General features: G+C 50.0%; 1 non-coding gene across 1 annotated transcript; it reads left to right on the top strand.

Annotated features, from left to right (window-relative positions):
- Positions 1 to 13,125: 13,125 nt before the first annotated feature.
- On the top strand, positions 13,126 to 13,197 carry TRNAG-ACC (transfer RNA glycine (anticodon ACC)). Its single transcript has one exon. It is a non-coding gene; the product is annotated as a tRNA-Gly (tRNA).
- The last annotated feature ends 1,140 nt before the right edge of the window (positions 13,198 to 14,337 follow it).

Here is a 14,337-nt window from a genome sequence, read left to right as displayed (position 1 = left end):
CACTTTCACTTTTAACCCAATCCAGCATTCTTGTTTGGGGAATCCCATGGACAGAGGAGCCTGGTGGGCTGTAGTCTGTGGTATCGCAAACAGTCAGACATGACTAAGTGACTAACACACACAGACGTAAGTGGAGTCATTCAATTTTTGTCTTTTTGTGGTTGGCATATTTTACTTAGTATAATATTAGTAAAATGTTGTAGCAGGTGTCAGAATTTCTTATTAACGCTGAATAATATCTCATTGTATGGATGAACCACATTTTGTTAATCACTCATCTGTCTATGGACATTTGGGTTGTTTTAACCTCTTGGCTACTGGGAATGATGCTGCTATGAACATCAGTTCAGTTCAGTTCAGTCGCTCAGTCATGTCTGACTCTTTGCGACCCCATGAATAGCAGCACGCCAGGCCTCCCTGTTCATCACCATCTCCCGGAGTTCACTCAGACTCACATCCATCGAGTCCGTGATGCCATCCAGCCATCTCATCCTCTGTCGTCCCCTTCTCCTCCTGCCTCCAATTCCTCCCAGCATCAGAGTCTTTTCCAATGAGTCAACTCTTCGCATCAGGTGGCCAAAGTACTGGAGTTTCAGCTTTAGCATCATTCCTTCCAAAGAAATCCCAAGGCTGATCTCCTCTAGAATGGACTGGTTGGATCTCCTTGCAGTCCAAGGGACTCTCAAGAGTCTTCTCCAACACCACAGTGCAAAAGCATCAATTCTTCGGCTATGAACATAGGGGTACAAATATCTCTTCAAGTCCCTATTTTCAGTTCTTTGGGATACACACCCAGAAGTAGGATTGCTGGGTTGTACGATAACATGTATGTTTAGCTGTTTGAGGAACCGGCATATTGTTGTCCACAGCAGTTGCACAATTTTACAGGACTACCAGCAGAGCACAAGGGTTTCAAAGTATCTGCATCCTCTCCAACCTCTTATTTCCTGTTGTTCTTTTCTTTTTTTTTTTTATGTTGGCCATCTGACATCAAAGTTCGTTGACAAACATCGTCTCATTTGGTGAGGTAAGAACATTCCAGGTGGAAGGAACAGCTTGAGTGGAACAGGAGTCTGGAAGCTAGGTGGGGCTGAGGCAGAAACAACAAGTAACAGACATGTGTGGTTGAAGCACAGGAGTGTCATCAGAGCCAAGGCTGGAATCGTGCCTGGGTGAGGCCGACCTCAGAGAGCCTCTCAGAGGTCACAGGAGGAGCCTGGACATCACTTGAGGGACAAGGAGTTCCTGCGGAGCACTGAGCAGAAAGTGACAAGACCGCAGACAACTGCACTAATTAATCCTTGGGTGAGGGGCAGAGGGTGGCCAGAGCGGAAGAGATAGGAAGTTGGGAAGCCAGATAAGAGAGGCTTAGAACATTCTGGAAGAGAAGAGAGGACACTGCTGAGAGACACCCACCACCGTCAATTCCCACCACTAGGAAGCCTCACGTGGACCCAAACCCAAGGCCAACAAAGCCCTTTCCCTCCATCATCTCCACCTGGTGGGTACATGGTTACCTCCAGTGGATAGGTGAGGAGACAGAGATTCAGAGAGGGTAAGTAACTTGCCCAAGACCTCAAAGCTAATCAGCAGCAGAGCTGGGACTCAAACTCCAATCTGTTTTCCATCATGCCTCAAGCATTTATTGAGCACCTACTGTGTGCCAGGCCCCACACTGAGGGCTGTCTGACACTAAATCCATTGCTCTTACCAGCGAGGCTACACCAGCTCATATGGTGGTCAACCTCCAAGCCATGATGCAGGAAGGTAACTCCCGAGGGCATGGAGAAACCGGGGAACAATTAGAAATTGGAGAAGGAGGCTAAACCATGTCGGCTATTTGATCACACACATTCAGACTCACCCAACACAGAATCTTCTGGGCCTGGAAAGGTTGATGGCCAACACGAGAGGGGAAGAGGGAAAGGAGAGTCCCAGGAAATTTCAGACCATCCTCAGCCCCCTCATTCAGCCAGGAACCTGATCGTCACCTGGTGATGGGAGTCCACAAAAAAAGGAGAGCTTGGGAAGGCCTCAGTCACCGGCAATCGCAATTTTTGGAGGTCCAAACCGACCACGTTTTGTCGGACGCTCACGTGGTTCAATCTAATACAAAACGATGTCGTGTTACTTTCACTGCTTTTCATTCCTTCACCCAACACTGGGTGGGGCCCTACCAAGTGCCAAGAGTGGGAACACAAGAACAAAGCATGTGTGGCTCCTGCCCCCACGAAGCTGCGGTCTGCTGCGGGTCACAGACAGAAAACACGCAGGCGCGAGTGTAATAGGTGATGGCCGCCTGTCGTAGCGGGTTACCTGTCTGGGGGCTCGGGAACGGCTTCACCAATGAAGTGTAGTCCAAGCTGAGAACCACAGCATGAGCTGGAAATGCCCCAGCACAGGGGGTAGGAGGAAGGTGTCCCAGAAGAAGAAATCAAGAGCCAGAAGCCTTTGGAGGAAAAGACAGGGAGGTCTGGCCAGGATTTACTATGGGAGTAACAGGCTGCCAGCTAAAGGGAGACCAGGGTTTTCATCTGTTTAGACTTTCAAAGGTCAAGCCAAATGGGGCTTACCATCAAAAACATTTTAAGAGGCGTAGGATCTTTGAAATGTTTCCTGCTGTGTTCTCCCTTTTGCTAATTCAGTATTCTTTTTCCTCTTCTCTCTCGAATTGCCACCACCATGAAACTTAAACCGTGAGGCTTTTGTCCCATGACGGAATGTGGGATAACGTCGGTAGCACAGAGAAAAAGATTTGTTGTCAGACAGTGCAGGCAAGTGGAAGGCCCTTTCAGGGCAGGAGGAGATGGTCGGAGGGTCCTAGGGCAGCAGAACGATTCAGGTAGGTTCAGGGGATGGGAAGGGCTTCCCTGGTGACTCAGACAGTAAAGAATCTGCCCGCAGTGTGGGAGATCTGAGTTAGATCCCTGGGGCGGGACGATCACCCTGGAGAAGGAAATGGCAACCCACTCCAGTATTCTTGCCTGGAAAATCCCATGGACGGAGGATCCTGCAGGCTACAGTCCATGGGGTCCCAAAGAGTCAGACACAACTGAGTGACTTCACTTTCACTTTCAGGGGATATGCAGATACCCAAGGTAGCGCCTATGTTCCCCGCCAGGGATGTATCCATGTTGGGCCTGATGCTACAGCCCACAGGGCCAGGCTGCAGGAGAGAGGAAACGGCTGTGGGTCCCCAGGCAGGTGAGACTGAGGACAGTCTCATAATAGGGAACCTCACCCATACTGAGCAGAGGGAGCCCTGAGGATCCAGGGAGGCTATTACAATTGAATTGTATTCCCCAGAAAGCTATGTTGAGGTCCTAACCACCCCCGCCCTGTACTTGTGAATGTGAATTGTTTGAAATGGGCTCCTGAAAGACATCACCGAGTTAGGATGAGGATATTAGGATGGGAATCCTCATATGATCAACATCCTTATGAGAAGAGGAGGAGATGCAAGCAGAGGTCGGAGTGATGCAGCTACAAGCCTGGGGCTGCCAGCAGTGGGCAGAGGCGATGAGGGATCCTCCCGCAGAGGCTTCAGAGGAATTGTGGCAGACAGCACCTTGACCTCAGACTTCTAGACTCCAGAATAAGGAAACATCTGCTGTTTGAAGCCACCCAGTTTGCAATAGCCCTAGTAAACCAACACGGAGGAGAAGAGGCTGGACTCAGAGATGAGAAGTATGGTCCATAAAGCAAGGTCCACAGTCACATCATCAGCAGGATGCCCAAAGACCAGTGCATACCAAACCAGCCACACCTGAGCAGGTGCAGTGACAGCTAGCAGGACGAGACACTGCTTCCTCAGCCCCTTTAGACCCTAGCTCCCTGCAGCCAGATCCACCTGCAGGAAACGGCAAGGAGACACCCTGGGGGCAGAGGAACCGCCCTCACAAGGACTAAGGGCTTTGAATTGACCAGATACTTTCCTGGAAGAGACTGTTTGACAAAGGAAGAGACTGACTTTCAGTTTTGTCACCCCGCCTCCTCCACTGCCACAAAGTCAGCTGACAAGGGGACACAAAGGCAAAATTAGGTCAATTCTAGAAAAATCAAGATTTTCACACACCTTGATCCAAGAATGTACGTTTCATCCCACTACGCTCGTTTTTACATATGGTGTCGATGGAATTGGGGCACCTCCTTAAGCCCAAGTAAAGGAGGGGCTCAGACAGGAAACAAAGGCAAATTAACAGGAACATACCCAGATCTGGTGACCTGATATATCATGAGGATGTTCACTGGAGCAGGACTTATAAAAGCAAAATGTTGGAAGCAACCTAATATCCAGCCATATGGGACTGAGTAAATAAATAATTAAAAGGGCCTACCATTAAAATCAAGCTATCCAAAACTGCTTAATAATATGAAAGAAGATTGCAGTAAATGGTAAGTAATAATAATTTGTTTTTCATTCGCTCAGTCGTGTCCAACTCTTTGCGACCCCATGGACTGCAGCACGCCAGGCTTCCCTGTCCTTCACCATCTCCTGGAGTTTCCTCAAACTCATGTCCATTGAGTCGGTGATGCCATCTAACCATCTCATCCTATCGTCCCCTTCTCTTATAATAATAATAATAGTAATAATAAATACAAATCAGCTTAAAACTGTATCTATAATACGATTCCAATGTTTATGTGATGGTACTGTCTCAGGCTTTAACAAACAAGGCCCAGAGTCCAGTGACAACACAGCCAAGGTTCATTGACCCTCATGGAACTATCAGGGGAGGGGGAGCTCTATCCCACTGAGTCATTTGGGAACACAGGAGCCTTCTGACAATGGTCTAGCTGCCCTCTAGGGTCCTGGAGCCCTTCACCGAGTCCTTCCCAGTTCCCATCCCATGAGCAGCAAGAGGAGAGAGCATGGACGATCAGAAGAGCTTATGGGTCAGGCATGGGTGGGGGTGTGTGTGTGTGTGTGTGTGTGTGTGTGATCACGAGATCACTCTGTGTGTGTGTGTGTGTGTGTGTGTGTATGTGTGTGTGTGAGATCACTCCCTCCCACCTTCCATTGGTCAGAACTCAATCACATGCCCACCTGTAGGGGAGGCTGGGAAATGTAGTCTAGTTGCCTGCCAGGAAGAGAAAGGAAACAGGATTTGCTGAACACATTACATCTGCCTCTATTAACATGCATTGAAAAAACTACTGCAAAGAAATCGCTTTCTAACAGCGATTATTTCTGGGTGGTGAAATTAGAGCCATTAAAAATTTTTTTTCTTATTTATGTGACTTTGAATTTTCTAATTTTCTGAAATAAACAATCAGTACTTCTACAGACAGGAGGGGAAAAAATGTAATTTAATAATTGACAAAATTAAAGTCCCCAGGATTCCTGTGGCATTTGGACAGACTTGTTCAGCAGTCAGGCTTCAGGTCGGACTTACAGGTTATATGATGCAAGGTAAGTTACATCACCTTCCTAAGTCTTAAAGTCTCCACATCTGTAAAATAGAAAATAAAAATATATGTTGCATAGAGTTGATGGGAGAATTAAATGAGAAAATGTGTGAAATACCATTCGCGTGGTGCCTGGTGTGTGGTAAATCTGCAGCTAACAAACAGCAGCTGCTTTTCTTTCTGCACGCATGCTACACTTCCCCGGGTCCACTCACTCCTCCTCTGCTTTCTCACCTCCCAGACCATGTCAGCATCACCTCCTCTCTGACTCTCTCACCTACAAGCCTGTTCTGTTTCAGATGGACATGATAAGAACATCCAGGGGGCTTCCCCAGTGGCTCAGTGGTAAAGAATCCGCCTGCCAATGCGGGAGACATGGGTTTGATCCCTGATCTGGAAAGATCCCACAGGCCGAGGGATTGCTAAGCCCCTGAGCCACAAATACTGAGCCTGTGCTCTACAGCCCAGGAGCGGCAAATACTGGGCCCACGGACTGCAACTACTGAAGCCCAGGGGACCTAGAGCCTTCAACAAGAGAAGCCACCTCAGTGAGAAGTCCAAGCACCACAGTGGAGGAGACCCCCTGCCTGCAGCAACTAGAGAAAGCCTGCTCACAGCAGCAACAACCCAGCACAGCCAAAAATAAATATTAATACAATTATTTTTTAAAAAAAGAATATCCAGGGACTGCCACCACCACCCCGACCCCTGGCACATGTTCCTTCCTGCTTCCAGAGGTGCCCAGCCCTGCCCTGGTCACCAAGTCCCACACCCCTGCCCTCTAGACATGCCCCAGCCACGCCCCCTTTCCTGCGCCTTCATCAATTTCCCCTCCCTGCTGGATAATTCTCACTCGCATTCAAAGGAGCCAGTAACTACTCTCATCTTTACAAAACCTCTGACTGCATGTCTCTCTCCAGCTATCACCCCATTTCTCAGCTCCCTTTTATTACAAAATTTATCAAAAGCGTTATCTGCCTGCTGTGCCCGCTGCTTCTCATCCCAGTCTCTCCAAACCTACTGCCAACAGGCTTCACTCCTCCCCCTCCACCAATACAGGTCTGGTCCAGGTCACCAATATCCTCCCCATTGCTAACCCCGACGGCCCATCTCTTTCCACCTCCTGTTTGACCAGAAGGAGCCCTGGTGCTGACCCTCACTCCCCCTCGGTACTAAAGGCAATTCTCCTGATTTCCCTCCGCCTCCCCACCACTCCTCAACTTTCTTTGCTGTTATATTCTTTGCCTTAATATTGGGATGACCAAGACTCAGTCTTCTGACCCCAATAATGGGTTGAACTGTGTCCCTCCCCCGCCCCTCCCCACTCCACAAAATATACGTTGGTGTGTGTTAAAGTGAAAGTGTTATTTGCTCAGTCGGATTCGACTGTTTGCGACCCCGTGAACTGCAGCCTGTCAGGCTCCTCTGTCCATGGAATCGTCCAGGAAAGAATATTGGAGTGGGTTGCCATTTCCTTCTCCAGGGATCTTCCCCACCCAGGGATTGAACCCAGGTCTCTTGCATTGCAGGCAGATTCTTTACCGTCTGAACCACCAGAAAAGCCCTTGTTCCATTACTCAGTCGTGTCTGACTCTTTGCAACCCCATGGACTGCAGCACGCCAGGCTTCCCTGTCCTCCGCCATCTCCTGGAGGTTGCTCAAACTCATGTCCGTTGAGTCGGTGATGCCATCCAACCATCTCGTCCTCTGTCGTCCCCTTCTCCTCCTGCCTTCAATCTTTCCCAGCATGTTAACACCCTTAAGAAGGAAGGAGATCAGGGCTCATGCTATAACACAGACACACCTTAAGGACATGAGCTAAGTGAAATAAGCCAGTTACAAGAGGACAAATACTGTACAATTCTGCTTCTGTAAGGAACCTACAGCAGTCAGATTCATAGAGACAGAATAGTGGTTGCCAGGGATTGGGGGAGGGGAGAGTGGGGACAGAATTTCAGTTTTTGCAAAATGAAAAGGGTTCTGGGAATGGATGTTGGGACGGTTGCAGAAAAACATGACTGTGCTTAACGCCACAAAACTCTACTCTTCATTTTAAAATTTTTGGCTGTGTTGGGTCTTCACTGCTGTGTGCGGGCTGTTCTCTTGCTGTGGCAAGCAGGGGCTATGCTCTAGCTGCCAGGTGTAGGCTTCTTGTTGCGGAGGCTTCTCCTGTTAGAACACATGGATTCCGAAGTCATGACACATAGGTTTAGCCACTCCCCAGCACGTGGGACCTTCCTGGACCAGGGATCAAACCAATGTCCCCTGCATTGCAAGGTGGATTCTTAACCACTGGACCACCAGGAAACCCCAGAATGGTACACTTTAAATCGAGTATAATCTATAAAAATATTGAGTCATTATGCTGGTCACTAATATGATACAGTAAATCAATGATACTTCAATTTAAAAAAAAAAGAAGTCTACACTTAAAAATGGTTAGGATGGTAAGTTTCATGTCTTGTGTATTTTTCCACAATATACCAAAAAAGATAACCTAAAAATATTTCTAATAGAATGCTTTTTAAAAGATACTTTGGGGACTTCCCTGATGGTCCAGGGGATAACACTTTGTGCTGCCTGTGCTGGGGGCCCGGGTTCAATCCCTGGTCTGGGAACTAGAGCTCACACTAGAGCCACCACTAAGAGGTCAAATGCCGCAACTAAAGATTCCACAGGTCACAACCAAGGCCTGGCGCAGCCAAATAAATATATATATTTTTAAAGATATTTGAAGTTCTACCCTCACATTGTGCCTCAGAATGTGACCTTGTTGGAACAGGGTTGTGTCGGTATAATCAGTCAAGATGAGGTCATGGAGGGTGGGCCTTTTCCAGTTTGACTTGTGTCCTTACAAGAAGAGGACAGAGACACACCGCAAGAGATCAGATGACATGTGACAGCAGAGGCAGAGATCAGAGTGGGGCAGCTGCAAGCCAAGGGCTGCCGGCTACCACCCAAAGCCGGAAGGAGGCAATGACGGACTCTATCCACAGTCTCCAGGAGGTATGGCCGCGCTGACACCTTGATCTCCAGAACTTTGAGAGAAGCACTTTCTACTGTTCTAGGCTACCAGCTTTGGCTTCCCAGGTGGCGCTAGTGGTAAAGAATCTACCTGCAAGGCAGGAGACCCGGGTTCAGTCCCTGGATTGGGAAGATCCCCTGGAGGAGGAAATAGCAATCCACTCCAGAATTCTTGCCTGGAGAATTCCATGGACAGAGGAGTCTGACAGGCTACAGTGCACGGGGTCACAAAGAGTCGGACCCGAGTGAACAACTAATACTTTCACTTTCACCAGCTTTGGTACTCTGTCGCAGCAGTTCCCAGGAAACAATACAAGCTTCTCCTCTTCTCTCACTTCCTGGGTGGTCTCATCAGATCTGGGGCCTTCCAGCACCCCTCTGGAGCCCACATTCACATCCTCACCGAGCCCTCCCCACTGAACCTGGAAGCCTCTTGTCAACACCTACCTAGTGGTCTAATCTGCATCTCAAATATAAAATACTGGAAAAGAGCTTCTGTTCCCCCCACCAGAACTTGCTTTCTCATTTCAGCTAATGGTTCCTTATCCACCAAGTAGCCCCCGGGACCCAAAACTCTGGGGTCAGCCTTGACCCTGCCTTCTCTCAAAAACCCTCTTCATCAGCTAATGCTGACACCAGCCAAAGTCCCATGTGGCTGCTAAGCCCCCCACCCTGAAGAAGATCTCTCCTCCCTCACCTCTTGCAGTTGCTGCCCACCTCTTCCCATCCCCACTCGTCACACCAGCCATCACACAGCCAGTGAGTTCTTTGGTGTCTCTTCTTCTCTTTCTTTCTTTCTTTTTTGCCACACGGCTTGTGGGATCTTAGTTCCCTGACCCAGGGCCCCAGCATTGAGAGCACTAACCACTGGGAAACCAGGGAATTTCCACACAGTCCAGTTCTCGTTTTCTAAGTACTCTTGTGCTGAGCACTATTGGTACCACCCAGTCCACGCCAGAGTCCCCAGGGTGCTCCAGCCCACCTGCCCTGCCCTGTGCATGTTCTGCCTTCCAGCCTGCAGCTGAAACCCCACCCTTCTTTTTTTCTTGACCTCAACATCCAGGGACGTAGGACTGTGGGGTTTCTGAGGAACCACCTCCGGGCCCAGCCCTGTGAAGATGGTGGGAGGTACAGGAAAAACAAAGCCGTCTCTGAGATCCTGAAACTCACATGTAATTGTGAGTCCATACAAGTGAGTCCATACACAGTCCATACAAGTGTTTTGTACCCAGAACCACCAGGAAACAATTCAAGCCAATGGCAGGAACCTGTCAGAATTCACCCTGGAGTGGCCAGAGTTCCTGCTTGCACTTCTGTCAGAGTCCAAGTCTGTTCCCAACCTTGGCCCACATGGCTGGCAGAGATTGGTACCCTGGGATCCTAAAACTCTGATGTCTTCCTCTTGCTGGGGATGAAACATTCCTGAAAAAATCAGAAGGTAAGAGTGTAACTGGAGATCTGGCCCAGCCCTTCCAACTGGAGGATGGGCCAGACAGGGAACACTGATTCTAAAGATGTCTAGGCTATGAATGAAACCTAGAAAGCCAGAACTGGAAAGAGCCCTGCACACCTACTCCCTTCTAACTTTTTTTTTAAATTGGAGTTTAGTTGCTTTATACTGCTATATCAGTTTCTGCTGCACAGCAAAGTGAATCATCCATGTGAAAATGTGGAAGTGTGTTAGTCACTCAGTTGTGTCCAATTCTTTACCACCCCATGGACTGTAGCCCACCAGACTCCTCTGTTCATGGAGTTCTCCAGGCAAGAATACTGGAGTGGGAGCCATTCCCTTCTCCAGGGGAGCTTCCCAACCCAGGGGTCGAACCTGGGTCTCCCGTACTGTGGGCAGATTCTTTACTGTCTGAGCCACCTGGGAATCATCCATGTGTATACACATATACCCTCTTTTTTGGATTTCCTTTCCATGTAGATTGCCACCAAGTGCCAATCCCACCTAATTTTATTGAGAAATGTGAGGCCCAGGGAAGGGAGGGGACCTCCCCAAGGTCACAGAGAAAATCAGTGTCAGGCTGACATGGGTCTTCTGGTCTCACGGTCAGCCCTATGTCCACTGAAGCACCAAAAGGGGGCCCCAGCAGGACTCCAGAGGGAACTTTCCCCTTGATGGTGGCCAAGGCCCTGGGCTAAGACTTTCCAACATCATCTCATTAAATCCTCCCACTGCACTTGGGAGGACACTGTTATTGTCCCCAGTTGTCAGAATAGGAAGGTCAGTAACGGGAAACATTCGCTCAAGGTCTCATGGGAGCCAGGAGGTAAGCCCATTTTAAGCCCGAACTCCTAACACTTCCCTCACGCTGCCCCTAAGAACTAGAGGCCTGCTGTCTTTAAGCACAGCCTCACCACTTCCGGTTGCCAAGCCTCAGCCTCCTCATCGGCCAGGGAGGAGGCCACCCCTCTCCTGGAGGTTGTTTCAGGATGAAGTGAGAACACGTGTGGCCTGGCCCCGGGAGAGGCTTGAGAAACAACCAAGGTGCTGTGGGAAGCCGATCTTGGAAATTTCTGCGAAGGTGAAGCGCTTTTCTTTCCTTTTTTGGGTTTGGGTGTTTTTTTTTGCAATTTATTCACTGAAGTGAAATACACATAACACAAGAAATGCCCTTTGAACCGTCTTGAAGTGTGCTGCTCAGTGGCCCTAAGTGCATTTCCACTGTTAAAACCATCACCACCATCCACACGTAGAACTTTCTCATCTTCCCAAACTGACGCTCTGTCCCTGTCAAACGCTGATTCCCCATTCTTCTTCCTTTACTTTTGAATATGAACCTCTTGCCTACATATCCTGGTCAGACAAGCCAGAGAGGGAAGAACAGGACAATGGGCTGGCAGAAGCATGAGGAAAAGGAAACAGGAAGTGAGTGCAAAGAAGAGGTCACAGGAAGCACATCCCAGAAGTTGCTCCCCGGTGTGTGTGGGGGAGGTGGGTCAGGCCAATTCCACCCAAGGCTGAGCCAGCCATAGCTCCCTGCCCAAGGAGGGGGACTCCTCACTGTTGACCACCCGTCCACTGGTTCCCACTATCCCCGCTCCAAACAGGGCCCTGGGATGGCCAAGATGCTTTCCTGGCCCAAGCTTAACCTCCCAAGCTTCAGGTTCTCAGCTGCTAAATGAGGCTGCAGACAAGGCTGGTCCCTCCAAGGCTGTTGTCCGAATCAGTTGACAACACAGGTGTAAAGCGCTTAGCAGATCCTGACGTGAAGCAGCGGGCAGCGTCGGCTGCCATTTTGCGCCTGTTATTATTACTCTATCCCGGCAGCCAGAATCCAAGCAAAGGTCCTCTCATATCAGGAAGGAAAGGGCTTTTCCATCCATTTCATCCTTCCCAGAATAGCCCAGCTGGTCTCCTCACACCCACCACCAAGCCCCTGAACTGATTGTGGCCAACAGATGCTGGTGGATGCAGGCAAAAGAGGTGAGTGACATACAGTGCCCCTGGCAAGGGGCTCATCACAGGGGACTGCGGAGACACGAGGAGGCAGGGGTGAGAGCTCTTAAAGTCGCCATGGTCAGTGCACTTTTAGGTTCTGGGCAGGACAATGAAGCGGCCCCTTTACTCGACCTAGGGGTCAGAGAAGGTTTCCTGGGGGAGATAAATAAAGATGGGTGGACAATCCAGAAAGGCCAGGAAGTGTCAGATGCCCTGGGAAATAAAGAGAACCGGAAGTGATTTAGTATTACAGGAGCAAAGGGCAGTGAGGCAGAGAGAGTGAGGATGGGCCTGGGGGAGCCAACAGGGCCAAGTGGGTGGGGAAGGCAGGTGGAGGCCCTTTGTGCCCAAATACAGTTTGAACTCTCGCCTGCAGGTGACTGGGCCATGGAGCTTGTTCTTTTTTTTTTTTAACTTTCGGCTGTCCTGGGTCTTTGATGCAGGTTTTTCTGTGGTTGCAGCAAGCATGGGCTTCTCATTGCAGAGGCTTCTCTTGTTGTGGAGCAGGGGCTCTAGGGCGCCCAGGCTTCAGTAGTTGCAGTTCCCAGCTCTAGAGCACAGGCTCAGTAGTTGTGGCACATGGGCTTAGTTGCTCCTCAGCATGTGGGATCCTCCCAGATCAGGGGGTGAACCCATGTCTCCGGCATTGGCAGGTGAATTCTTTACCACTGAACCACCAGGGAAGCCTGGGGCTTGTATCTTGAAGCACTCACCCTAGGGGCTGAGGACAGAGAAGGGGTGAGAAGTAGGAAGATGATAGAAAGTTGGCCACTGTGAGTATCCTGCCAGAGATGGGGGCAGCCAGAAAGGGAGGAGAGAAGAAGAGGACTGCACGGAGGTTTGGAAGGTCCAATTGTCAGGACTAGTATGGTCAGCAGAATAATGCCCCCAAAGATGTCCACATCCTGATCCCCACACGGGTGAATATTTCATGTTACTTGGCAGGGAGAATTAAGATTGCAGATGGAACTGAGATTGCTGATCACCTGGCTTTGAGATAAATTATTCTGAATGATCCAGTTGGCCAATGTGATCACAAGAGTTCTTAACCTGGAAGAGGGAAGAAGAGTCAGTCTCACAGTAAAGGAAGACCCCACTTCTGGCTCTGGAAATGAAATGGGTCACTGGCCAAGCAACAAGGGCAGCTTGGAAATGGCAAGGAAACAATTCTCCCCCAGGGCCTCCAGAAGGAAAGCTGGGCTGCCAGCACCTTGCATTTAGCCCAGTGAGATTTGTGTCAGACTTCCCTGATGGCTCAGATGGTAAAGCATCTGTTTACCATGCAGGAGACCCAGGTTCGATCCCTGGGTTGGGAAGATCCCCTGGACAAGGAAATGGCAATCCACTCCAGGACTATTGCCTAGAAAATCCCATGGACAGAGGAGCCTGGTAGGCTACAGCCAATGGGGTCGCCAAGAGTCGGCCACGACTGAGCGACTGCACTTCACTTCACTTCTGACCTATAGAACTGCAAGACGGCACATCTGTGTTGTTTTAATTGCTAAATTTGTGATGAGTTGTTACAGCAGCAATAGGAAGCAGATACAACTGGTGATAGGAATGGGGGATAGGGGAATATTAAGGGCATCTGGCCTGGAGACTGGAAAGATGGCAATGCCCCCAACCAGGGCCATGAGGACAGGATGAGTATCTGTCTACTGCACTGACCTTAGAGGTCCAACCCAGGTCCTGGCTAGGCACAGAGTCCAGAGACTCAGTGCAGAAAGTGGGGGCAGAGGTTACATCATCACGACTGGGATGCAGTTGCCCTTGTAGGATGGATGGATGACAAAATCCCCCACAATTCCTTGGGTTTCATTTTTCAAGCATCAAATAACCATACTTAAGCTTCTGCTTTCCCAAACAAGCCAGTGAAAGAGAATTGAAACCTCAAGGACTGAAGTCAAGGCGGGGTTAGAAGACCAGTGCATAAGTAAGAACCCTGTGGCCTCTCACGCCTTAAAAGATGCCCACATACCAGATTTTTCTGGGAGAAAGCAGGGCAGGTGGGACTGGCTGGAATCCTCTCCCCCAGCACTTTCCGCGTTCTTTTTTGTTTTTTCTTTCCTCCAAAAATACAAAAACACAAAAAGGCGGAGGTGGAGGGCTCCTCCTCCTTTCAGGAGGAGCGTGGAGCTCACCCCCGCCGGATCCGACGGCCACGCTGGCCTCTCCGCAGGCTTCGTTCCCCGCCTTCCCCAGCCCTTTGTCTGGCTCCCGCGCTGCCGCGCACGTGGTCGCCTGTCAAATTCCGGGCGGCTCCGGGGGACACGTGTCGGGAAACCAACGCGCCACAGGCCCCACGTAACCATGGAAACGGTGGCCAATGGGAGTCACGCTCTGCCTGCGGGGGCGGAGCCAAGCGCTGCCAGAGCTAGAGGGGCGGGGCCGAACTGTCAGCGAACTGAGGGCGGGGCCCAGATCACCCGCGGCCTCACAGGATGCTCCCCAGGCCA

The sequence above is a fragment of the Budorcas taxicolor genome, chromosome 11 (assembly GCF_023091745.1).
Source record: "Budorcas taxicolor isolate Tak-1 chromosome 11, Takin1.1, whole genome shotgun sequence".
NCBI classification, from domain to species: Eukaryota; Metazoa; Chordata; class Mammalia; order Artiodactyla; family Bovidae; genus Budorcas; species Budorcas taxicolor.
Note: the sequence above shows the minus strand (reverse complement) of the source record. Positions and strands in the feature narration are given on the sequence as shown.